The 26306-nt window shown below is 47.8% G+C and overlaps 8 non-coding genes and 3 pseudogenes across 8 annotated transcripts; 4 read left to right on the top strand and 7 right to left on the bottom strand.

The window, feature by feature from the left end:
• Positions 1-969: 969 nt before the first annotated feature.
• On the bottom strand, positions 970-1042 carry trnam-cau (transfer RNA methionine (anticodon CAU)). Its single transcript has one exon. It is a non-coding gene; the product is annotated as a tRNA-Met (tRNA).
• Positions 1043-3125: 2083 nt separating this feature from the next.
• trnah-gug (transfer RNA histidin (anticodon GUG)) lies at positions 3126-3197 on the bottom strand. The gene has a single exon. It is a non-coding gene; the product is annotated as a tRNA-His (tRNA).
• Positions 3198-3398: 201 nt separating this feature from the next.
• Positions 3399-3470, top strand: trnae-uuc (transfer RNA glutamic acid (anticodon UUC)). The gene has a single exon. It is a non-coding gene; the product is annotated as a tRNA-Glu (tRNA).
• Positions 3471-8752: 5282 nt separating this feature from the next.
• Positions 8753-8894, bottom strand: LOC138234029 (U4 spliceosomal RNA). The gene has a single exon (XR_011187752.1). It is a non-coding gene; the product is annotated as a U4 spliceosomal RNA (small nuclear RNA).
• Positions 8895-9621: 727 nt separating this feature from the next.
• Positions 9622-9703, bottom strand: trnas-cga (transfer RNA serine (anticodon CGA)). Its single transcript has one exon. It is a non-coding gene; the product is annotated as a tRNA-Ser (tRNA).
• Positions 9704-17300: 7597 nt separating this feature from the next.
• On the bottom strand, positions 17301-17442 carry LOC138234030 (U4 spliceosomal RNA). Its single transcript, XR_011187753.1, has one exon. It is a non-coding gene; the product is annotated as a U4 spliceosomal RNA (small nuclear RNA).
• Positions 17443-18734: 1292 nt separating this feature from the next.
• On the top strand, positions 18735-18853 carry LOC138234032 (5S ribosomal RNA; annotated as a pseudogene).
• A 636-nt stretch (positions 18854-19489) lies between these two features.
• LOC138234033 (U1 spliceosomal RNA) lies at positions 19490-19653 on the bottom strand. Its single transcript, XR_011187755.1, has one exon. It is a non-coding gene; the product is annotated as a U1 spliceosomal RNA (small nuclear RNA).
• Positions 19654-21460: 1807 nt separating this feature from the next.
• LOC138234027 (5S ribosomal RNA) lies at positions 21461-21579 on the top strand. The gene has a single exon (XR_011187750.1). It is a non-coding gene; the product is annotated as a 5S ribosomal RNA (ribosomal RNA).
• Positions 21580-22215: 636 nt separating this feature from the next.
• LOC138234035 (U1 spliceosomal RNA) lies at positions 22216-22396 on the bottom strand (annotated as a pseudogene).
• Positions 22397-26161: 3765 nt separating this feature from the next.
• LOC138234034 (U1 spliceosomal RNA) lies at positions 26162-26302 on the top strand (annotated as a pseudogene).
• Positions 26303-26306: the final 4 nt, after the last annotated feature.

The raw sequence follows: 26306 nt of genomic DNA, 5'->3' as shown, positions 1-26306 counted from the left end.
GTTTGAAATACCAAGGTACAATTTAAACCATATTTCTTCCACTACAACCACAATATTTTGGAGAGCCTATTTTCGCTGAGCCTAACTGTTCTGGCATGCCCGTTAGCCTCCGTCCTGCTTCAGCAATGAATGCAACGGGGCACATTCTGAGGGAGATGCAGTCAATCAGGTTGCAGGAAAACCACGCTATGCTTTTTTTTGAGATCCTGAAAAGGACAGAGGGGCCATGTATATGTGTGCAGCTGGATATGTAATTGCAGGTGGCGTAGCAAATTCTGCTGAAGCCCCACTGCCTGGTGTGGACGGTAGCTGTGCATGTTGCAGCAGAATTGTGCATGTGAGATCAAGGGGGCATGTCATGTGTTTGAGCACTTCACTCCCTTCCGGAAGAGTCCCAAAAATTTGTAAGTTCTTTGGATGACCTGTGGACCGATCTTTCACGATGAAGAATTCCTTAAGAAGAATAGATCTCGGCCCACCATCCCAATGCCTCCATCTCAAAACAGCAACCTCCCACTGCCCTTAGTCTGCAAGGCAGTCCTTTCAAGTGCAATGATGACGCCGGGACCTTCGTTGCCTATTGTATGAGCTGAACTTTTGTGCTCATCAATTCAACGCTCTTTCCATCAACTCATCTTGTCTTTTGACGCTTCGTGTTTTGTGCTCCTTTGACTATCGGCATATCGGGTGACTGCAAACACTGAAGTTCTTGCTTACGGAGTGTGGAACAGTGTTTTCAAGTGATCGCTGTTCTGTCATGTTGACGCCGAGTGAATCTTTCTTTGGCAACATAGGCAGGCTGACAGCAAAAGTAATGTCAAATTTCTTGACTTATTTCTGAATGTGAATGTTCTTTAGAAAAGGGATGCGGCGTTGCTTCTCCCCCGTGTAAAGGTCACGCATTCCAGACGTGGTTATGAGCGAACAGTTGCCGCAAGTGTTTGAAAAGAGCAAGAGAGGAAGCAGCCCTGCCCCGTGTGAGGATCAAACTCAGGACCTTCAGATGATGAGACTGACACGCTACCAACTACGCCAACGAGGCCAGCTGCGGTGCACAGCCGGAAAGTTTGCCTCATATGGATTTCAGTCGCCCGTTCCCTAATCTTTAGACGCCCTCTGCTGGATGTTGCATTTGCCTTTTGATCTCACCGATACTTTTTTGGTCTGTTTCTGTTGCGAGTCCGTTTTTCAGATCTCACCTAGCACAAGTCTCTCTGGCTGAAGTGGCCTCTCTGCTTCAGCATCGTGCCCTCACTCAGCCATTAAAAACGTCACTCGGACTTCTGACATGCTGACATGAAATGTCAAGAGAGAGTGGCGGAGACGCTTAAGGCAGAGAGAAGATGAAGAGGGGGCGTGGCTGCGAAATGATTGACAGCTGCATGACGCTCTCCATGCAAGGTGTGACCACAGGCTAAAGGACACCTTTCGGCACATCAAGCTCTAAGCACACACCTGGAGGACGTGGGAAATGATCCCGCTACCTCACGCATGCAAAGCGAGCGCTGTACCATGCAAGCTAACCCCCCTCGCTGGAGCTCATGCCTCGGTGTCGCCTAGTGCCGCTTGTTCCCCTCTTACCGGGTGCAGTTCACTGCCCTTCGTCTGCAAGGCAGTCTTGTAATTGCGGCTTTCTTGACTTATTGATGAAGGTCTGACTGGACGAGCGAATGACGCCTCTCCCCCGTCCTCAAGCTCGCTGACAGAATAAAATAGAAAGTGCTGCCGTGGCTCATTGGTTTAGGGGTATGATTCTTGCTTAGGGTGTGGGAGGTCCCGGGTTCAATTCCCAGCTGAGCCCTTGTGTGCTCTTTTTGTCCTCGTCCACAAGACTGGGAACTGATATCCACATCACCTTGCAGCATCTGCTTATGGCAAACGATGGAATGTGACTAATGACTGAACGAGCCTGGTGAATACTCATCACGTGGCACAATGAGAGCGTGCAGTCAGCTGTCCAAGGCAGCAACCTCATTGCTCGTTCAAAAGAACACGTACTGAAAACTCATCACCACTATGTCGTAAATGAGCACCGCGATCGCTTGTTGTCAGGCGTCCTTACTTGGGAAATGCAGAAGCAAAAACTGCCCTCTCTCAGCCACCGAAACGTGTGCGGCTCGCCTTGCACTCTCTGCGCCTCGCATATTTATGGAGCTGTCTGCTCTTCTTTCTGTTGAAGTACGCAAGTTACGGGGCGTACTGCAGACTATGATGTGCTCAATGACAGCTTTCAAGATTTGAAAACTATGAGCTTGAGGGCTCAAGTCGAACGAATGTGGTTGTTATGCAATTGATGATCAAACGCACATATTCTAACGATTCGTGAGAGTATGTTCTAAAGGTCCCTGGCTCGATCCCGGGTTTCGGCATTTTGTTTCATCGCTCCCTTTGTTCCTCTCTCCAGCGCCCCCTGCCTAAAATGACGCGTCCCTTTCTCAGCCCGAAACGCAAGCGATACACCAGCAACAAACCCTACAGGTTTCCGTAGTGTAGTGGTTATCACGTTTGCCTAACATGTGAAAGGTCCCAGGTTCGAGACCGGGTGAAAACAGCCCCTTCTTGCACGCTCCTGCACTTCACAGAGGTCTTGAACCACCAGTCATTTGTTCCCAATGTATTTCCGGTGCCTTCATGCACTCTTGTACCAAACGCACGTTCCTTCTGTATGCGGAGCCGATCATTTGCAATTGGGCTGTGCCGACAGATCAGGACGAGCTCTGTCGGCTCAAAAGCAGCGCAGGACCTGCAAGAACAACAGAAAGATTAGCATCCAGTGGGGGCTTCTTAGTGAGCCCAAGATCTCATCAAGAATCGGCTCCAGCAACAGGGCTGGACGCATTGTTCCATTCTCCGACCACTCTCGGTGTAAACAAGTCCCTCCTGGTCTCTGCTTGAATTGCACTTTCCTGCGTTTGCTTTGGTGTAACTGGCTTCCCCTGCATGGGCGAATGTGAAGAAGATCCTTAGTAAGTCATTGAAGAAACCCGAGAAGAGGTCGGAGTGGTCCCTGTCGTTCATCAACGATCCAGTCAGGCAGTACTCCTCTGTAAAGCGCCGTTCGTTCACATCAATTGGCTTTTTTTTGCCTTCATTCGTGCAAGTAGTAAAAGCAGACGCCCCTATTCTGCCGTGACCCGGATTCGAACCGGGGTTGTTGCGGCCACAACGCAAAGTACTGACCACTATACGATCACGGCGAGTTACCGATACACACGTGGCAGGGCGGAAAAGGCTGTGCTCTCTTCGTGTGACATAATTCGGGAAAGTCCTGACGTTGCATTTCAACTGAGCCCCAGTATACATCGACCCTTCGACACTCTGAGTGACAACTCTCTTGCGTGTTTTCTCATATTTATGTAGTTTGCTTGCATGATGCCCGGAACAGCAGGGTTGTGCACTCCCATATGGTCTAGCGGTTAGGATTCCTGGTTTTCACCCAGGCGGCCCGGGTTCGACTCCCGGTATGGGAACGTGTCAATTTTGCCTCCTGCTTTCCAAAAGATCAGCACTGTGTACGAAGGAGCCGCATTAAAACTACTCAACGTGCAAAACGTGCGAGAAGAGGGGGCGCTTGTTTCCAGCCGAAACTTCTCGCGTGTGAGACGAGCTGACCATCGCTGCAGGAGGTGGGAGGGTCACTCTGGTAGACAGGGCTGACCTTCGGCAATAGGATTTATACTCTCCAAGATGATATTTGCACTTTCTGGAGAGGCGATTTTCTCCACTTCAGTAGCCCGATTTCGTCGATTGCGTGGAGAGGGCTGTAGAATGTGACGCCGCCTTTCCTGCTCCGTCCATGACAGGCGTGCTGGTCTCTGGAGAGAGAGCACGGTCTATCAGCGCACTCCAATAAAGGCACTGGAAGCAGCTGAATCGCATTGGCGAAGCTCAGCGCTGGGCCGCTGAGCACATCTTACCACAGTTTCCGTAGTGTAGTGGTTATCACGTTCGCCTCACACGCGAAAAGTCCCCGGGTGGAAACAGACTTCTTTTGTCGCCACGCACAAAAGGGGATTGGGGATTCACCTAGCGCTGTGATCGAACAGACCCACTCACCTCTTAGTGTGGCGGGATCTGCACAGTGCATGTCGCAGCGCATCCTTCTTTCACTTCAATGCACGTCCTGATGTACCCCGGTCTCGCACGTGACAGGTGGAGACAGGTGACAGGTCCGCGTGACAGGTCCTATACTAACGAGGAAGACATCGCTCTCTCCGACCCCCGGCATCGTGGCCCGACCCACCGTGCTGGAAGCCGACTCGTGCTGTGATTCCTTTACGGAGCAGAAATGACAACCGAGGAGCCGAGAGATCATTTCAGCATTTCGCGTCTGAACGGAAAACACAAACGACCAACTCGGAATGACTTCCTTTGACGCTTATCAAAGCATTCTTTGTGCATCGAACAGACCCACTCACCTCTTAGTGTGGCGGGATCTGCACAGTGCATGTCGCAGCGCTCCCTGCTTTCACTTCAATGTGCTTCCTGATGTCGAGTCGTGTGCCGTGCGGAGGCTTTGAAAGCGAGAGCAATGAAAAGGTGCACGACGCTGTGTTAGAAAATAGAGAAGTGAAAGGCAGTTCTTTCTCTAAGGAGGTAAAAGAAAAGCTACTCCTCGTCGGAGAAATCGAACCCCGGTCTCCTGCATGACAGGCGGGGATATTTGCCACTATACTAACGAGGAAGACATCGCACGTTCCGACCCCCGGCATCGTGTCCCGACCCAGCGTGCTGGAAGGCGACGCGTGCTGTGATTCCTTTACGGAGCAGAAATGACAACCGAGGAGCCGAGAGATCATTTCAGCATTTCGCGTCTGAACGGAAAACACAAACGACCAACTCGGAATGACTTGCCTATGACGCTTTTCAAAGCGTTCTTTGTGCACGACGACTGCGCCGCCTAGCAGATACAAATGGGTTGTACAACTTTGAAGTAGCAAATGGAAGAGGGCTAAGCCCCCTCTCTTTTAGCCCAGGTTCGATCTGTCTCCCAGACTCACCAGGTGCACGCACACACACACACCCGTGCCGTTGAAGTGCTCTGCTTCATTTCTAAGGGCAACTCAACATTCACTCCTACCCCGAGTGCAGAAAAGACAGCGTCTGCAGCAACAGCAGCTCAGGTCTCTGCCCATCTCCTCTGCTCTGCGCCTCTTCGGAGTGGAGTCCTGCCTGGAGCTGTGTTTGCAGGCGGCGGCTCCCCGCGCCCTGTCTGTGCGTCGTGAAATTAATTAATAACGTTAATAAATTTATAAAGTAAAGTTATAAATTAGAAATTAATAACGATATAATTATATTCATGTACCGCAACACAAGAATAGTACACACTGTACATTGTCTGTCGATAATGTTTCTGTAGTGCTTTTTCAGCACTCAGCATGTGACTGTGCTGGTGGTGCTGTGGGTTAGGTTCCTGACTTCCATGTCACACGGTCTATGATTGAATCCCATAGAACTATGACTTCATTATTTAACAAACATTTCTTTGAAAAAATGAAACGTTTCCCTTGGTCAGAGATTAAATAAAACCTCACTTTTTTTGAGGTTTTACTGTGCAGAGTGAGGTTTTACCTCACTTTTTTTGAGCAGAAGGTTTACTGTGACCTGAGAAGGGCCGGCATCCAATCACGGTGGTACACACACACGCTCTCACTCATCTGAGCTACACGGCTACCAAGATGATCTCGGGTGCGCCGAGCTGGTACGGAACATATTGAACTGATCGACGGCGAATTGTCTCTCAGACAGGCTTTTCACCTCTAAGCTCCCTGACTGACAGTGATCAGCTAGGTAGTGAAACAGTCAGCTGCTTCTAAGCCTTAAACAGCTGCATCTCGGCGCTTCCACGGAGAGATGATTTGAAAGCCGAACATCGCCCATTGGGAACACCTTACTATCACTAGTTTAAGAGACTCTTAAGGTCTTGCAGAGGTGCCTGTCTAATAGCATGCGCTTTGCAAGCTATAGGTGTTTAGGCTGAGGCAGAATGCCTGTTAACAAAATGTTTTTCTAAAGGTGTGTCTAAGTGGCTGCAAAAGGACAACACTCCTGGGGCGCCGTGGCTCAGCTCCTGCACTTGATTATAATGCCGTTACGTGTCGAAGCAGTAATTTACGTCATCCTACCACTGCAACACGGGGAATAGAGAGAAATGAGCACACGCTACGAATCGTCTCAATCACTCCCTAGAGTCGTAAGGCGCATTGAAGGGTGCACCCCCATCATTAATCGTTGCGCCTCTGTGAAAGGAAAGCTCTTGGGCAGTCTTTGAAACAGCTCGGATGAAACACTTGATTGCTTCCATGTGCATCTGGAGCCCACTTCTTATTTTCACTTCACGCCGCCCAAAGCATTTCTAAAACAGGAGATTCGCGTTTGGGAATGCGCCCTGCCCTACAAATAAAACAGGTCTACGGGTCTGAAACCTGCTCCACGGAAAACAGCTCTGTTGCGCTTTTGATCAAAGGGAGATTCACTGTTCTTACTTTTTGATGACATAACACCCAAAGGGGCTTCTTTGGAGCTGGATTCCAACCAGCAACCTTAAGTTTCTTGGCGGTATCCTTTACAGTCCTCTGTTCGGTCGACAAGGGACTGAAGGGGGCAGCTTTCCTCACACATACAGTGCAATGTACTGTAGTGTTCCCCTTCATTGAATTCGCAGTTCTGCATCAGACCTCTAACTCGTTTCCTTAGCTTGGATTTAAGTCACGAAGCAGGCTTCTACTGTATAAACTTCTAGAGGAATCACAAACTATTTGAGAGGCCACCATCCCAGGGGGACCTGACAAAGTCTATCCCTAAACACCTAGCGCAGTCTCTCGAGAGACTGTCAAAAATCGCTTTCTCTGTTTGCGTTGCAAGTAAGTGAAAACGCAGTCTCAAACCAGAGCTACTTGGCAGCAACGGCACGTAAATACCGTTACTGTTACTGCTCGATACCGACGTTAGCCTACTATACCATGTTCAGCCACCGCTAGAAAATGTACGGCTCTAGAACCAGAGCAAACGACAGAAGGGCCAACGCCGAACAGGCACACGTGTCAGACATGGAGCGCGACGAGGATGGGATTCGAACCCATGCGTGAAGAGCACAATGGATTAGCAGTCCATTGCCTTAAACACTCGGCCACCTCGTCGACGACACTGGGCTGTCCAGACATGGGTTGGCGCACTCCAGATGATCTTTTTCTTTTTTTTCCCTCATACTCGAGGGTCATTTTCCTGTTCCACATGCGATTTCAACATTTTCCTTGGGAGATGTCAAGCCAGCAAGCCACTGCTGTGGTTCAGTGGCCAGTGTGGAGTTCAGTGGCCCTGTTGTACACAGAAAGCACATTGAGCTCCTTGGACATGAAAAGTTCCAGATAAAAGCCATTTGTCACCCTTTCTCTTGGTGTTGATGTTGCTATTGTATGTAAAGGTGGCAACTTGCTCAGCGAGCAGGCGGAGCACACACCGAATGCAGATGTGTCTGAGTGGTGTGTCCAAGTGGCTGCAAAAGGACAGCCCTCCTGGGACGCCGTGGCTTAGTTGCTTAAGGCGCCTGTCTAGTAAACAGGCGACCCTGGCTCCGATTCCCAGTGGTGCCTTTTTTGTTCTGTCTTCTCGAACAGAACTGGTCATTATGGACAACTGCCTACGGCTAGACTTAATTAAATGCAAGCATACATTTCCTGTCGTGAACGACTTGTTTTTCTTAAAATGGATGCAACTTGCAAAACATGAAATACAAACCTTGCTAATCAGCGCTAGCGGCTGGCAAAAAAAAAAAAAAGTCAGCAATGTTTTTTTTCTTTAACCTTAACCCTGCTAACGGAGACGAGTTAATCGACCGAGTCTATGCAGCTTAAACGGTGCGCAAGTCGGGTTCTTAGCTGAAAGGGTGGTAAATCACGCTCACCCCAGTCCTTAATCTTTTAAAGAGGATACAAAATTGAACCTAGTCGCCACATCACATACATCCTGTTCAATGATAAAAAGGTAACATCTATCCTCGCTCCAGAGTAAATCTCACGTTGAGGGCATATTTTTTTTCACTTAAACCGTGAGTCGGGCTCGGCTGCACAGAGGACAGAGCAGAGCAATGAGGTCACGGGGACAGGGGAGTCACACGCTGGCGGTTTGAATACGCGGAAGATCACTGAGGGATCCACAGTATATGGACCCTCTGTGCGCCATCAGTCCGCACTCCGGACTCTGAATCCTTTCCCCGGAGTAAATCTGTTACATTGAAAGAATGCTTCTCGCAGGTTAAAAGAGGGACCCTTGTTAATTGGAGAAATCAATGATTTCGAATGAATTCTGTATGCTTTAAAAGACAGCTATACACAGAAAACATGCAGGACACTGGTCATGATGTTTCCCGAGCCGAAACACTCTTTTAAAATTGTCAAAGGTTTGCTTTGCGAACGCTGCAGGACATCGCACAATCTCTTTTGAACGGGGACAAACGATTTCTTAGGGGGCGCAGTAAGTACAGACGTTTAAAAAGCTCCACTCATGCCGACGATGCAGCATGAAGAAGCGCAACCTAACGTTTGACAGACAAAAGCCGGGCGCCGCTACGAGCAATACGAAACCAAACTGAAAGCACACGGCGTTTCGCGCTGACTCAAAAGTGATCTCGACAGACGCTGTTCTCTGCATAACGCTGAAAGAGCTAAAGAGCGTTTCTGTCGAGACGTAACAAGCTCTTTCTTTCTACCATGATGTCACCATGACAAAATCTGTCTTTAAACACCTTGCTCAGTCTCTGACGAGACTGTCAAAAATTGCTTTCGCCGATTGTATTGCAAACCGGTGGAAGCGGGGTATTGGGAAAAGTTTTCAACTAGCAATAATCGCGCCTCGGCTAAACCTCACAGGCTACGATACTGCCACTGCGCAAAGCTGACGGTTGCCAGGCAACCGCGGGGATCCTATGGAAATCGTTATCGATCGTCTCATGGCATGTCGTTGCTGTAACGCTTCATATTTGTCGTCTTCTTCTTCTAGCTTGAGGTTTTGAAGAATTTCATGACAGACAAGGGCTCCGTCGGGAACAAAGGGCGTTGTGAGAAAACCGTTGCTTATTTTCAGCAGCAGAAATACAACCCTTTAAATACAAGATGACAGAACAATGACGAAGGGCATGCCGGGAGGAACTCATGCACTACAGAGGAAAGGGGGCGGGCACGTACAGTTCACATTCAAGCCACAAGTACTCTTCTCGGATGTTGCACAAACAAATCCTAACGTCATGAAAGCGTGATGCAATTTCTGTGGCTACATTTGTTGCACGTCATGCACAGTAAGAGTGTTTCTAACACCAAATAAAAAGTCAACAATTAGCGAACACGCCTTCTCCTCAGTTAACCCACTGAAACCCTTGCTGTTAACAGTTCTTTACTGCGTGCTTTACGAGCACCTACATATCATGTCGGTTCTTTCAGCTTTATTCATTAGGTTTTCAAAGGCATAAGTAGAGCACCAGAGGTGCGAACGCAAAATGTGTGGTTATCTGAAGAATTGATTTCCATGGCAGCGGGGCCAAGCGATTTAGCATTTCTATAGTACCAGGAAAGGAGAAGCGACACTTCGCCTTTGCCGCGCAGGCACAAGGCGACGTGCGGCAGACGCCGTAGTCGGCAGGATTCGAACCTGCGCAGGGAGTCCCCAACGGATTTCGAGTCCATCGCCTTAACCACTCGGCCACGACTACAGCGAGCTCGCCGCCGCCGCATTCCTCCTATAATCTAACACGGAGTGCGAGGTGGCTGCGGAAACTTTTTCAAAGTCGCTCTCCGTTAAAAAAAATAAATACCTTTCACAAAATACGTGCCGGCAGACAGACACGCCTCAGAGGGTTTAAGGCTGGCTTCACGTTCAAATGCTAAAGTCTCCCCGTCCGGATGTCAAAATGCAACTTTGGCAGACAGAAAAAACATCAACAAACCACAAATGTGGACAAGGATTTTACAAGCTGCACCACACTGCACTTTCAAAAGCATTTACATTCCTATTAGACGCAGGAATTTCCTTTGATTTGCGCGCTTACGAACGCCATGGAAAACGAAACAAAACAAAAGCCCTCAGCTCCTGCACTTGATTATAATGCCATTACGTGTCGAAGCAGTAATTTACGTCATCCTACCACTGCAACACGGGGAATAGAGGGAAATGAGAACACGCTACGAATCGTCTCAATCACTCCCTAGAGTCGTTAGGCGCATTGAAGGGTGCACCCCCATCATTAATCGTTGCGCCTCTGTGAAAGGAAAGCTCTTGGGCAGTCTTTGAAACAGCTCGGATGAAACACTTGATTGCTTCCATGTGCACCTGGAGCCCATTTCTTATTTTCACTTCACGCCGCCCAAAGCATTTCTAAAACAGGAGATTCGCGTTTGGGAATGCGCCCTGCCCTACAAATAAAACAGGTCTACGGGTCTGAAACCTGCTCCACGGAAAACAGTTCTGTTGCGCTTTTGATCAACGGGAGATTCGCTGTTCTTACTTTTTGATGACATAACACCCAAAGGGGCTTCGTTGGAGCTGGATTCCAACCAGCATCCTAAAGTTTCTTGGCGGTATCCTTTACAGTCCTCTGTTCGGTCGACAAGGGACAGAAGGGGGCAGCTTTCCTCACACATACAGTGCAATGTACTGTAGTGTTCCCGTTCATCGAATTCGCAGTTCTGCATCAGACCTCTAACTCGTTTCCTTAGCTTGGATTTAAGCCACGAAGCAGGCTTCTACTGTATAAACGTCTAGGGGAATCACAAACTATTTGAGAGGCCATCATCCCAGGGGGAACTGACAAAGTCTATCCCTAAACACCTAGCGCAGTCTCTCGAGAGACTGTCAAAAATCGCTTTCTCCGTTTGCGTTGCAAGTAAGTGAAAACGCGGTCTCAACCCAGAGCCACTTGGCAGCAGCGGCACGTAAATACTGTCACTGCTCGATACCAACGTTAGCCTACTATACCATGTTCAGCCACCGCTAGAAAATGTACGGCTCTACAACCAGAGCAAACGACAGGATGGCCAACGTCAAACGTGTCAGACATGGAGAGCGACGAGAAAGGGATTCGAACCAATGCGTGCAGAGCACAATGGATCAGCAGTCCATCGCCTTAACCACTCGGCCACCTCGTCGAGGAAGCTAGGCTGTCCGGACATGGCTTGGCGCACTCCAGATGATCTTTTTCTTTTTTTTCCCTCGTACTCGAGGGTCATTTTCCTGTTCCACATGCGATTTCAACATTTTCCTTGGGAGATGTCAAGCCAGCAAGCCACTGCTGTGGTTCAGTGGCCAGTGTGCAGTTCAGTGGCCCTGTTGTACACAGAAAGCACATTGAGCTCCTTGGACATGAAAAGTTCCAGATAAAAGCCATTTGTCATCCTTTCTCTTGGTGTCGATGTTGCTATTGTATGTAAAGGTGGCAACTTGCTCGCCGAGCAAACGACAGGATGGCCAACGTCAAACGTGTCAGACATGGAGAGCGACGAGAAAGGGATTCGAACCAATGCGTGCAGAGCACAATGGATCAGCAGTCCATCGCCTTAACCACTCGGCCACCTCGTCGAGGAAGCTAGGCTGTCCCGGACATGGCTTGGCGCACTCCAGATGATCTTTTTCTTCTTTTTCCCTCGTACTCGAGGGTCATTTTCCTGTTCCACATGCGATTTCAACATTTTCCTTGGGAGATGTCAAGCCAGCAAGCCACTGCTGTGGTTCAGTGGCCAGTGTGCAGTTCAGTGGCCCTGTTGTACACAGAAAGCACATTGAGCTCCTTGGACATGAAAAGTTCCAGATAAAAGCCATTTGTCATCCTTTCTCTTGGTGTCGATGTTGCTATTGTATGTAAAGGTGGCAACTTGCTCGCCGAGCAAACGACAGGATGGCCAACGTCAAACGTGTCAGACATGGAGAGCGACGAGAAAGGGATTCGAACCAATGCATGCAGAGCACAATGGATCAGCAGTCCATCGCCTTAACCACTCGGCCACCTGAAAACCGTCTTTAAACCGTTCCGTCTTCAGGGTGAGGGGGGCGCTCACCCTGAGGTCTGTGCGGGTCCCAATGCCCCAGCATAGTGACGGAGACGCTGTGTTGTAAAAGGGCGCTGTCTCTTGGATGAGATGTAAAACCGAGGTCTCAGTGCTCTGTGGTCATTTAAAATGACCACCAAAACCTTTGACAAATGCTCTTGGTAATTGATGGTCTTCAATAATGCTTCTCCTTTAGGTACATTTTAAATCAGCTGAAAAATGCTGTGAAATGGGGGGGCACTTCAGGCCAGTGTAGGATTTGGGTTACAAGAACCATGAAACTGCACGAAAAAGCCCGTACACTGAATTACACGGCTTTCTATTCAAAGGAGGACAAAAGAAATTCCCTGAGTTTGATTTTTTGCAGCACAGAGAGGAGCACTGTCTTGAGGCCGGTTAGCTCAGTTGGTTAGAGCGTGGTGCTAATAACGCCAAGGTCGCGGGTTTGAGCCCTGTACGGTCCAGGTCCCTGTTTGTGAAACAGGCAAATGATTGTCTCAGGGGCCCATTCCTCATTCTCAAGACACATGTATGCAGTATGTACACCGTGCATTGAGCAATAGGGACTGAATACACCAAAGGTAAGGTTAGAAGTCATTCTGAGGTGCCACATCTGAGGGATACAGCTAGGCATCCGAAATGGAGGGTTTGAGACCCTTCAGGAGTACTGCATCCTTTGAGACCGACCCGTGCATGTTAAACAAATGATCATTTCTTTCGGCATTAGGGACTAAATATACTAAACATATGATGCTAAAATGTTATTTTCACATATATTAATGTAATAAATGATTGCTTATGCTTTATAAACAAATCTAATTAAAATAAAAGCTTAAGTTTTGTATTTATCTTGTACCATAGAACATGATTTTCTTTGTATTTCAAGCCCACAAAGTGTCCAAATGACGCACTACATGATATAAGGAAGATTATCACATGCATATCGGTATTATCTTTCTTATGAAAATGCATTCCTTTCATTACCTTTTACTTTTTAAAATGAACTCAAATTGAGTATAATGTAATAATTTAAGTAGAATAGATTCTAATAATATAATGATCCAGTGTTTTGCACTACTTCACTGCTTCACTGCTCTATGCCATCTGGAAATAAATCCTCAGACTGCTTACTGCCCTGGGCATGTACCAATAAATTAAAGGAGCACATCTGTTTATCACTGCGTTGAAGCAGGAGACACACAGTCTCTGCAAACACATCCTAGATACAGTGTTCCAGCACCTTTGACCTCATCCAGAACATATCATTTCTTGAAAGGGATTGCTGTCCGAATGCACATCTGAATCCCAAACAGAATCTCTAGTAAAATACGATCATTTGTGAAACAGGCAAATGACTGTCTCAGGGGCCCATTCCTCATTGTCAGACACATGTATGGAATGCTTTCACCGTGCATTGAGCAATAGGGATTAAAAACACCGCAGGTAAGGTTAGATGTCATGTTCTATGATCATTTCTTTCAGCATTAGGGACTAAATATACTAAACGTATGATGCTAAAATGTTATTTTTACATATATTAATGTAATAAATGATTGCTTATGCTTTATAAACAAATCTAATTAAAATAAAAGCTTAAGTTTTGTATTTATCTTGTACCATAGAACATGATTTGCTTTGTATTTCAAGCCCACAAAGTGTCCAAATGTTCTATGATCATTTCTTTCAGCATTAGGGACTAAATATACCAAACATATGATGCTAAAATCCTGAAAAAAGGATGTGCTCCATCTCGTCAGTAGATTGGATTCCAAAACTGATTTGGGTCAATATACATTACCTTTGAAATTAAAGTACAGTCTACTGTAGGGAACCATCAACTTAGAAAGCATTGGCCTTCCCTGGGGGTCAGGTAGGTGCAAAAGATAAACCTTTATCCTATCTTTATCTTAAGATAAGTGGCCAAGCAGTATTTTTCCAAGTTTCACCAAGCACATCATGTTGCCATAGTAGACAAAGTTCTATAAAATGTTAAATAACTTTTAAAAAAAGCATCTTGGTCTTACAGTACTGTACAAGGTGAATTAAACTGTCCCTGGTAATAAAAAGTAATTAGAAGCATCTCAGAAACTTTATCTCTAGAAACATTAGCTGTTTTATATCATGTAATTTAGTGTGATGTTGTCAGAATTCAAGGACATTATCACACACAGAAATTGGTTCAGTTAAATCTAAAAAACACAGCTAAACATGGGTTTAAATGTAACAGAAGTCTTACCTCTTGTCAAAAGATTTAATTCAAGAAGCGATGTAATAAATGATTGCTTATGCTTTATAAAGAAATCTAATTAAAATAAAAGCTTAAGTTTTGTATTTATCTTGTACCATAGAACATGATTTTCTTTGTATTTGAAGCCCACAAAGTGTCCAAATGATGCACTACATGATATAAGGAAGATTATCACATGCATATCGGTATTATCTTTCTTATGAAAATGCATTCCTTTCATTACCTTTTACTTTTTAAAATGAACTCAAATTGTGTATAATGTAATAATTTAAGTAGAATAGATTCAGGTAGGAAATATAGAGTCATGATGTTTATGGCTGACATCATTTCACATGGGTGAATTTTAAGCTAAGAAATAAAAACATTTACAATGAAGATACCATTGCTTAATTTTAAATGCCTTTAAAAAATAAATACCTCCTGAGAATAATTTGCCACTCCCAGATCCTTGGTAAGGTACTGTTTGAATCCAATCAGGAGAGGAGCATCCAGGGAGTGCTTTCTATAGAGTCCAGCTTGGGCCACTCTCTTCCGGCCTGCTGATACTTTTTAACTACTCAGGGCCTGTAAGGATATAAAACAGCGGTTTAAACATTTTATACCTATAAGACAAATTAGAATTTTAGTAAAAAATAGATACATCTGAAAAATAAAAAGTCTTACTGCTGATAGAGTTCTTCAGAGCTCACATCTTCCCCTTCCTTATCCGCTTCTGTTTCAGTTTCTAGAGCAGCCTCTGGCATCTCTTCCTCCTGGACAGCGGCCTCTTGCTCAGGGCCGCTGGAATGCAGGTAGATTCTTTTCAACATGCTTTTACATAATATGTTGTAACAATGATTTCAAAAAGAAACTACAGAAGCCTTACAGATTAAAAATATCTCACCTTGCCAATGTGTCTTCAGGCTTCCCATGTACAAAAAGGCCCAAGGACTCTAGCAGTCTTACAACCACTATCCTGTTTGCCTCACCAGACACGATCTCTATTCTGTGGTAATCCACGATGACCCCGTTCTTCAGGTGATTCATCATGTCCTCCCTCACCTGTTGAGAGGCCATCCTGATCTTTTCTGCCGTGGCGTGCTTCATACACGCCCTCTTCAAGTGAGCAGGAAGCTGATCAAGAGTATTCAGGCACATCTTGCACACCAGGGGAATCCTCGCGGGTTTCCTTTGAAAATAAATAATACCATCTGTGTATAGAAACAAGCTAAGACTGATTTCTTAAATTATCCTTAATTTTCTCTCTCATAGTTTGAGCATAATGATTTTATTGCATTTATATAAGAATTGCTCATTGCTCCTAAATAAATAATGGTTTCATAAAAAAGTGAACACTTACTTGGTCTCAGTCACAGACTTTCCAATAGAAGCCATTGTGGAGTTCAGCAACTGCAGGTCCTAGAAGTGGGGAAGGAATTTTAAAAGAGAAATTGAATTACAATACAGAAGGAATGGCTGAGGGATCACTGAAATATATATATACAAATTCCAAAGACTGAGTCCATATAGAAACAACTACCTTTCATTTTCAGTATAAGAAAAAAAAACATTATCTTCCAAAGCATCATAAAATTGTCCCTTCTTCCAGACTCTACTTCTCTCTTGTAGTAGTATAGCAGACCTTTCCAGGTGAGCAGATCACAGAGTCCGAAATGAGCTTCCTCCATCAAGCAAAGTACCTGAACATGACTCTGTCTTCATAAAAGCGCCCCTGTAATAAAGAAATTAAATCCGAAATCAAGAGGGCAGTTGCCTACTGAAATACAAGAAGTCATCAATTTTAACCTAGCAACACATTAAAGGCTGCATCTATACAAGTACGATTCTAGAAATGCTCACCAGATTACGTTTTAAGAAGGAACTGCGCCTCAGGTTCCGCCGAGATCTTAACTCGGATGGCAGGATTCAGAGTCCGGAGTGCGGACTGATGGCGCACGGAGGGTCCATATACTGTGGATCCCTCAGTGATCTTCCGCGTATTCAAACCGCCAGCGTGTGACTCCCCTGTCCCCGTGACCTCTTTGCTCTGCTCTCTCCTCTGTGCAGCTGAGCCCGACTCACGGTAAAATGGAAAAAAATATTCCCTCGACGTGAGATTTATTCTGGAGCGAGCCAGTGTTGCGCATAGCTGCCTTCAAAGCAGTTAACCCAGGTTCGATTCCCGGCCAACGCAGTTGCGAATGTTTTCAAATGCTGTCATGAGCCTTGGATTGTGACTAGCAAAGCGAAGCCTTTTGAAAGAGCTAAAGCACTGCAAAACGGAATTGAAGGAGAATCTTACAGGGGATTCTGAGCAGTGTCTGCATACATGCAGTCAGATAAAGGTGCTGAAAGCTTGAGCTACTCTCAATGTCATGCTGCCCTTCCCCGGAGTAAATCTGTTACATTGAAAGAATGCTTCTGGCAGGTTCAAAAAGGGACCCTTGTTAATTGGAGAAATCAATGATTTCGAATGAATTCTGTATGCGTTAAAAGACAGCTATACACAGAAAACATGCAGGACACTGCTCATGATGTTTCCCGAGCCGAAACACAGTGCGTTTTTCCAAGCCATTTGACAAAGCCCACCCACTGAAAACTGCAGCAGATCGTGTAAAGACGTTCAACTTTGTAACTACTGCACGCACAGGAAGCAGAATAAATTCCTCTTTTCAAACTGTCAAAGGTTTGCTTTGCGAACGCTGCAGGACATCGCACAATCTCTTTTGAATGGGGACAAACGATTTCTTATGGGGCGCAGTAAGTACAGACGTTTAAAATGCTCCACTCATGCCGACGATGCAGCATGAAGAAGCGCAACCTAACGTTTGACAGACAAAAGCCAGACGCCGCTACGAGCAATATGAAATCATACTGACAGCACACGGCGTTTCGCGCTGACACAAAAGTAATCTCGACAGACGCTGTTCTCTGCATAAAGCTGAAAGAGCTAAAGAGCGTTTCTGTTGACACGTAACAAGCTCGTTTCTTTCTACCATGATATCACCGTGACCAAATCTGTCTTTAAACACCTTGCTCAGTCTCTAACGAGACTGTCAAAAATTGCTTTCGCCGATTGTATTGCAAACCGGCGGAAGCGGGGTATTGGGAAAAGTTTTCAACTAGCAATAATCGCGCCTCGGCTAAACCTCACAGCCTACGATACCGCCACTGCGCAAAGCTGACGGTTGCCAGGCAACCGCGGGGATCCTATGGAAATCGTTATCGATCGTCTCATGGCATGTCGTTGCTATAACGCTTCATATTTGTCGTCTTCTTCTTCTTCTAGCTTGAGGTTTTGAAGAATTTCATGACAGACAAGGGCTCCGTTGGGAACAAAGGGCGTTGTGAGAAAACCGTTGCTTATTTTCAGCAGCAGAAATACAACCCTTTAAATACAAGATGACAGAACAATGACGAAGGGCATGCCGGGAGGAACTCATGCACTACAGAGGAAAGGGGGCGGGCACGTACAGTTCACATTCAAGCCACAAGTACTCTTCTTGGATGTTGCACAAACAAATCCTAACGTCTTGAAAGCATTGCGGCATGTTTGTGTCCCACTTCCCGTGGCTGCGGGACGACTGACACGAACGGACAAACACAATCTGTGGCGTTTAGCGTGACATAGTCTTGCAGGCATCGTGCTGTCTCACTGCAATATTATACCGCTGGAGGAAACAGTCCATCTGGCCATGAAACTCATTTGAACGTCTAGCTACAACAACTAACAATATCATGATTTATTCAGGATGTGTGGAATCAGCACGTCCCGGAGACAGCTTCCGAAATCGTGAGCATTCTCTGGTGGTAGGGGCGTTCAAGATGGCGCTCAGGTGGGAGGTAAAGTTTAGTGGTTGGGGAGTTTTTTTGAGTTTTTCATGACCTGAATGTTAATTTTTGCTTTTTTTGACTACAGAAAAATAAGGACTTAACACTAGTTGTTTAAACTTCAGTTATAATTGAAAGAAAAAAAAACGATTTTTTTTTAGGTTTAAAAAGTCCGATATGAGTAACACTGGGAAAAGAAAAGAGAGTGCTGGGTCTTCGAAGGAGAACTCTAAGATACCTCAATCGTATATGTATAGCACTACAAAAAAATCGATGGCAACTAAAGGGAAAAGTGAAGCAGCTGCAGGGGCAGCAAGAGGGCGGAGGCGCCGCGCGCCCGGCCGACGTGTTGGACCGGTGCGCTTTACGTGCTGAAATAAACACGCGACAGCCCCGAAATGTTTCCAGAGTGCTGTGCACTGAAGACTTGCCTGGTGCTCCTCCGTGCAGATTGTTTGTCCTCCTCCAGTGCAGGACGAGCCAACACAAGGGAGCGCATTCGCCAACATCCAGGCACGCAATGCGATTTGGAAAGCAGCTCCTTTCCAAAGAGTTGCACACGAACGATCCTTCAGTCCTGCTCGGGGGGCACGGAACCCCCGCCACACACAGCTTCAAGTAGCGAGTCAGGCGCCAGGGCTTTCGCTTACAGCCACACCACCCGGAACACGCCCGATCTTGTCTGATCTTGGAAGCTAAGCAGCGTCGGGCCTGGTTAGTACTTGGATGGGAGACTGCCTGGGAATACCAGGTGCTGTAAGCTTTTGCTCTCCCGGCTAGCAGGGGTCGCCGTTGGTGCCGTAGGCTTTGGGAGGAAAACCTGCAGGATGGAAAGGTGATCTATAGCCTCATCTCTAGAGATGTTTTGTTGCTGTGGCATGTGTGTGACCCATATTCACAAAAAAAAACCCGTCTGTAAAACGAATATCGAAGCTGCCTCTAAATCTGCAAATGAAGATGAGTCGATAAACCACTCGTTTTTCGTATAACTAGACATATATTCATTTGTTACCGATTTCATTCATTGAGCACGGATACAATAGAGGTACAGCCATTCACTGTTTGACATGTCTGCACTGGTACAGAACCGAGCAATCAGAAAACGGGTGAAACTGTCTTTAGACTCAGCATACAGTACCGAGGCCCCCCATGACCAAATAAAGGCTAACCTCGATAATCAGCCTAAAGAACGCAGACTATAGCAAAACGACTGACTTTGAAAAGGGAATGAACGTCCGGAAGGAGTAGTGGAACTAGCTTGAGATGCTTCTCCGGACCCCTAACTAAAAGCCAGCGAGAACCAGCAGCGGCGTCGACTCCTTTTGAACCGGGATCCTTCCGCAGCCACGCAGCTCGTGGTGTCCTAACCCTCCCGTATCTGATTTTGGACCAAGCACATCAGGGGAGAGCGCGAACGCAGTCCCCCACTACCAGAAATTATGCAGTCGAGATTCCCACATTTGGGGAATTCGCAGGGGTCAGCACAGCCGGAGTGCAATGGCCGAGCCTCGCCCTGGGTGAACCTCCTTCTTGATCAAGGTATCTCCCCTGCCAGGTAAGTATGAGTTAAACAGGCCCCTGCAAGCGGCCCGCACCCACAGCACAAATCACGCAGCCTAGGCCACCTCCTCGCCCCGCACGCCACCGCCTCCTGCTGGGCCCACTCTTTCACACACTCACACGCCACACTAACACTCAAAAGTGTGGGCAAAACGAGGAAACGAGCGCGCCGTTTCCTACACATCTGCAGTCGCCGTTGCGCATTCGCAGCATGTCCCGGGATGCAATTCGGCCTCATTTGCATAACTCCAGACCGGCAGATCGCCACGCAAGCTCCCGACGTGCGCCTGCCACACACCGAACAAACCTTTTCAGCAATTTCCAAAAAACGGGCCTGCTCGCCTGCCCACAAGGCTCCGTCTCTTACCTGCTCTCCAGAGCCTGCTGCCTTCTGTGCTTTTCTCTCGGCACCGCTGCAGTGCACACAACTCCTGCAGCGGGAGGGGGGGAGAAAGTTCCCGCGCTCCGCCGCAGGGAAGGCTCGCTCCGTTCGCACACGTCCTTTCGATGCCAGTCCAACAAGTGCTCCGCATTAGCTGCGTCGGGGCTCCGGCGTGTCGCACCTCACCTCACCTCGCACTGCCCCCTCCTTGAATGTCTGCCGCTGGGCATGCCCCGCTCTCCTCCGCCTTATCTTATCGCGTGTGAGCACCGACAATGGCCACAATGCCGGGGAATGGCACCTGTAAAGTGTTAATTGGGGCACAGGAACAGCCCGTCTCGTCTCGGGGGGGCCGGCTTCAGAGACAATACAGCAAACACAGCGGGGCGGGGGAAGAAGACGACACCACACATGCGGGTACATTCAGCTCCGGCGGGAACGAGACATTTGTCGGTCTTTTCAAGTGCCGAGAGCCGAGCAATCCTTCACTTGTATCGGTTCTCCCCGGTGACTAGATCTGGCCCTGCGACTCTCGACTGGGCTCACCCCCGGGGCAGCCCAGCAGGTGTGAGCCTGGCCGGCACCCGGATGGGAGATTCCACCCCGGAAAAGCTCCGGTTGCTGCTGCTCCTGCAAGAGGTGTGACTGGGACCAGTAGGGAGCGCTCACCCTGCGGGCTGTGTGGCTCTCTTACGCCCCAGCCTCCTGATGGCGACACTCTGCTGCACAAACAGGCGCCGTCCTTCGGGGGAGGCGTCAAACCGAGGTCCCGACCCTCTTTGGCCATTAGGAAACCCCAGGGCGTCTCTCAAAAAGAGACGCCGGGGGTGTCCCTCTGGTGTTAGTGCTCCCCTTTACCCATCAGTCGGGGTCTCCTCCTAATCCCCGTCTCACCTGTAACAATCAATGACGAGGCCCCCCTGTCCGTGAGATTTAGTACTCGCGCAAGAGACCTGGGGCAGAGCACGAACGCGGTCCCCCGCCCCCCACAAAGTGCGCGCTCCGGGTTCCCTCTCGGGGCCCTGCAACACAGCGGAAGGGCAGCGAGAAGGAGCCTCTTGCTCTGACGCCGCAAGGCCACAAGAGGGCGGAGGCGCCGCGCGCCCGGCCGACGTGTTGGACCGGTGCGCTTTACGTGCTGAAATAAACACGCGAAAGCCCCGAAATGTTTCCAGAGTGCTGTGCACTGGAGGTTTTTGTCTGGTGAAGACTTGCCTGGTGCTCCTCCGTGCAGATTGTTTGTCCTCCTCCAGTGCGGGACGAGCCAACACAAGGGAGCACATTCGCCAACATCCAGGCACGCAATGCGATTTGGAAAGCAGCTCCTTTCCAAAGAGTTGCACACGAACGATCCTTCAGTCCCGCTCGGGGGGCACGGAACCCCCGCCACACACAGCTTCAAGTAGCGAGTCAGGCGCCAGGGGTTTCGCTTACGGCCACACCACCCTGAACATGCCCGATCTCGTCTGATCTCGGAAGCTAAGCAGCGTCGGGCCTGGTTAGTACTTGGATGGGAGACTGCCTGGGAATACCAGGTGCTGTAAGCTTTTGCTCTCCCGGCCAGCAGGGGTCGCCGTTGGTGCCGTAGGCTTTGGGAGGAAAACCTGCAGGATGGAAAGGTGATCTATAGCCTCATCTCTAGAGATGTTTTGTTGCTGTGGCATGTGTGTGACCCATATTCAAAAAAAAAAACCCGTCTGTAAAACGAATATCGAAGCTGCCTCTAAATCTGCAAATGAAGATGAGTCGATAAACCACTCGTTTTTCGTATAACTAGACATATATTCATTTGTTACCGATTTCATTCATTGAGCATGGATACAATAGAGGTACAGCCATTCACTGTTTGACATGTCTGCACTGGTACAGAACCCAGCAATCAGAAAACGGGTGAAACTGTCTTTAGACTCAGCATACAGTACCGAGGCCCCCCATGACCAAATAAAGGCTAACCTCGATAATCAGCCTAAAGAACGCAGACTACAGCAAAACGACTGACTTTGAAAAGGGAATGAACGTCCGGAAGGAGTAGTGGAACTAGCTTGAGATGCTTCTCCGGACCCCTAACTAAAAGCCAGCGAGAACCAGCAGCGGCGTCCACTCCTGTCGAACCGGGATCCTTCCGCAGCCACGCAGCTCGTGGTGTCCTAACCCTCCCGTATCTGATTTTGGACCAAGCACATCAGGGGAGAGCGCGAACCCAGTCCCCCACTACCAGAAATTATGCAGTCGAGATTCCCACATTTGGGGAATTCACAGGGGTCAGCACAGCCGGAGTGCAAAAATGACTCTGTTTTCTCCCCGAGCGAGGAGGAAGGAGAGCATGGCGATGGGGACAGCTGGAACCCCTCCACCCCTCCCTCTACCCCCTTCCTTGAAATGGACTCCGTGAACGCTTTTACTGCTGCCACCCTGATGAAGGCTCATTCAGAGGATGGCTGGCAGGAAATTGGTAAGAAGAAAAAGAAAAAGAAGAAGGTAACAGGTGAGACCGAAGAGAAATGTGTTTTGTAAAGACTGGTTCCACTTTCTTATGTAATATGGCTCTAAACATAATTTCTCTTAACACCAGAGGTATCAATGACAGAGTGAAATGCCAGTCTGTCTTTGATTACCTCCAGCAGAGAGAGGGAGATGTGTTGATGTTGCAGGAGTGTGCTTTAGCCTATCAAGAGAGGTATAAAAGCTTTGAAGATAGGTGGGATAAAGGGCCTTCTGTTTGGTCAGGGGACAATAAAAACAGAGCCTCTGGCGTGGCCATTCTTTTCAAAGGATGGGCTTTCAAATTGAAAAGTATTCAGAGGGTCATAGATGGCAGGTTGCTGTGTGTGGATGTGGAATGGGGGACCGTTAACCTGCGGCTAATCAATGTGTATTGTCCTACTGACGTGGGAGGAAGGGTGGAGCTACTCAAGGCACTCTCTCCCCTATTGTTAAGTAGCACAGACGTGATAGTGGGAGGGGATTTTAATTGTATCTTAGAGCACACAGACAGGCAGTCTAGCTCTCCGATAAAATTGGATTCCAGCTCACTGGCCCTGCAAAACTTAGTTCAAGACTTTAAACTCTCAGACACATATAGATGTATATATCCCACAACAGCAGGATATACATGGTCAGGGAGGAATAGCAGCTCCAGAATTGACTATTGCTTTGTCTCAGAGAGAGTGAAAGTTGTTGGGGTCACTCTTCAGCCTGTCTTCTTCTCAGATCATCAGGCTTTAGGGTGTAGAGTGGAACTCCAGGGCGGGACTGTCTTTGGCCCAGGCCTCTGGAAACTCAACACAAAGCTGCTAGAGAACGAGGGGGTAGTATCCCGCTACAAGGAGAAACTATCACAGTGGCTGTCCTTGCAGTGTCTGTACGGGTCAGTAGGAGAGTGGTGGGAGGAGGTGAAGGTGAGGACAAAGGCCTTTTTCATGGCTGAGGGAAGGAAGGCTGCTGCCAGACGGAGAGGAGTGCTAGCCAGGAAACAGAGGCAGCTGCAGCGTCTCTACACGATGCTGCACAGTGGCTTCGATGTGCTCGAGGATATCACCCTTTTAAAAAAGGACATCCGGAGCATAGCCGAAGAAAGTAGTCGAGGAGTGCTGTTAAGAAGCAGAGTGCAGTTCTTGGAAGAAAATGAGAAGTGTACTCGCTTCTTTTTCAGGAAAGTGGTAGGCTCCAAGTCTGTCATGGAAAGTGTAGTTGATGAGGAGGGACGAGAGAGAACAGAGCCGAGTGCTATCCTCTCCTGCACCGAGGCCTTCTACTCAAGACTGTACAGCTCTACAGAGGTAAAGGATGAAGAATTTCATTTTTTTACCTCAAAGCTAGAAAACGTTTTGAGTGAAGAAGATAGGGAAGTACTTGAGAGGGATTTGACAGTAGAAGAGCTGAGTATGGAGAGCTTACAGAAGGGGAAAACTCCGGGTGCTGACGGGCTCCCTAAAGAATTTTATTGCACCTTTTGGGATCTGCTTCAGGATCCGCTACTGCTCCTATTCGAGGAAAGCTATAAGACAGAATTGCTGCCTGACTCCTTAAGAGAAGGCACTATCTCTCTCTTGTTTAAGAAAGGAGCAAAGAATGACATAAAGAACTGGAGACCCCTCAGCCTCTTAGGCGTGGACACTAAGATCCTGCGCCTACAAAATGTAGTGGCCTCACTGGTAGGGAAAGAACAGACTTGTGGGATAGCAGGACGCCTGATGAGCGACAACCTGGCCTTGTTGAGGGATGTTTGTCTGTACTCAGAGGATCGCTCCCTCCCTCTGTGCATTTTAGGTGTAGACCTAGAAAAGGCCTTTGACCGCCTAAACCGGCAGTACTTAACATCGGTACTTGAGCACATGAATTTTGGCCCCATCATGAGAAAGTGGATTAACCTGCTGTACACAGGTAGCAACAGCAGAGTCATGGTTAATGGCAATAGATCACGCCCCTTTGAAGTCTGTTCAGAGGTGAGGCAGGCCTGCCCATTATCCCCCTTGTTATTCGTTTTGGCTATGGAGCCCTTAGCCTGTGCCTTGCGCCAGGATCAGGCCATTAATCGGATACCAGTGCCTGGAAGTGGGGGAGGAGAGGTAAAGACATCTCTATACATGGATGACGTCACCCTGCTCCTCTCTGACAATGCCTCAATTAGCAGAGCTCTGCAGTGCTGTGATCGTTTCTCTTTGGCTTCATCCGCAAAAATTAACAAATCTAAGAGTGAGATTTTTTATCAGAACTGGAGGGAGCCAAAAGAAGGACATGATCTCAGGCTGCAAGAGAAGAGAATTAAGGTCCTGGGGGTGTATTTTGGAGAAGAGATGGGAACAGTAAATTGGCAGAACAAATTGCCAATCTTAAACAAAAAACTGATGCAATGGAAGGACCGAGACCTCACCATGACAGGGAAGGTGCTGGTCATCAAAGCCGAGCTCTTGCCTGTCTTGAATTTTCTGGCTTCTACCTTCCCAATCCCACACCGTGTTGCAGCGGTGCTGAGGAGATTGATGTTTCAATTTCTATGGGGTGGGAAGCAGGAAAGACTCAGAAGGGAAATAATGTACAGGCCGCTACCCTCAGGGGGGAAGTCTGTCCCAGATATTGCTACGAAGCTGCTGTGCATTTTCCTGGCCTCTGTGCTGAGAGGCTTTGCAACAGCACCTGCAGCGCGTACCTGGACTTATTTTTCCAGGCTCTGGGTAGGTAGGGAGGAGTTCAGAGTGTGGGGTGTCAGACCCAAGCTGGACGTCCCACTCTCTGACACATGCCCTGCAATTTATGGGACAGTTAAAAGTTTTCTAAGATCTCACCCAATTGGCCATATTCCCCTCCGAGATGTCAGCGTCCAAAAACTGGAAGATTTCGTTGCACCCCAGAACAATAGGCAGACCCCTGTGGGCATTTTAACATCAGCCCAAACAAGGAAGGTGTGGAGACACACATCCTCTAAATTTCTGTGCAACATTAACAGAGATTTAGCCTGGAGTGTATTCCACCAGTGCTTACCGGTACGAACTTTCTTGTACCGTAGGGGCCTCACCCCCAGCCCTCGCTGCATTAGGGTGGGCTGCGGCGAGGAGGAGACTGTGACCCATCTCCTGTGGTCCTGTTTTTTTGCTAAGGCCTTCTGGGCACAGTTTGAAGATTGGTTGCAGGCTCTCTTGCCCCAATTTACCCTGACCGCTGCTTTCGTCATATACGGCATCTCTCCTGTCAAACTTCCTCCCGACGTGTTTGACAGGATCTGGGCCGTGGTGAACAGTGGGAAAGACGCCCTGTGGAGAGTGAGGAACATGGGGCTGTTCAAAGGCATCGAGGTCCCAGTCAAGGCAGCAGGTAGCCTGGCCCTGTTCATCACCCGAGAGAACTATTACCTCAGAGATCTGTGGAGAGAAGGGAGGGAGGAAGCAGAAAATCTGTGGGAAATAGAGAGCATAGGTCAATATCTCAAGAAACTGTGAAAAACATTATCATGTTTAAGTAAAGAATGTGATTTGCACCAGAAAAAAAGAAAATTGTTGCTATGTAACTGTTACCGTGTCAAAATGTAATGAGATGTGATCATATATACTGTTTTAAGTATGTATATTAATGTAAAGCTTTCTGATTTGTGATGTCCTGTATTTTTTTGTGAAAAGAAAATAAAGTTCTTAAAAATCGAAATCGAATCGGTTCACCCAGGGCGAGGCTCGGCCATTGCACTCCGGCTGTGCTGACCCCTGCGAATTCCCCAAATGTGGGAATCTCGACTGCATAATTTCTGGTAGTGGGGGACTGCGTTCGTGCTCTCCCCTGATGT

The sequence above is a fragment of the Lepisosteus oculatus genome, unplaced genomic scaffold (assembly GCF_040954835.1).
Source record: "Lepisosteus oculatus isolate fLepOcu1 unplaced genomic scaffold, fLepOcu1.hap2 HAP2_SCAFFOLD_706, whole genome shotgun sequence".
Classification (NCBI taxonomy): Eukaryota; Metazoa; Chordata; class Actinopteri; order Semionotiformes; family Lepisosteidae; genus Lepisosteus; species Lepisosteus oculatus.
Note: the sequence above shows the minus strand (reverse complement) of the source record. Positions and strands in the feature narration are given on the sequence as shown.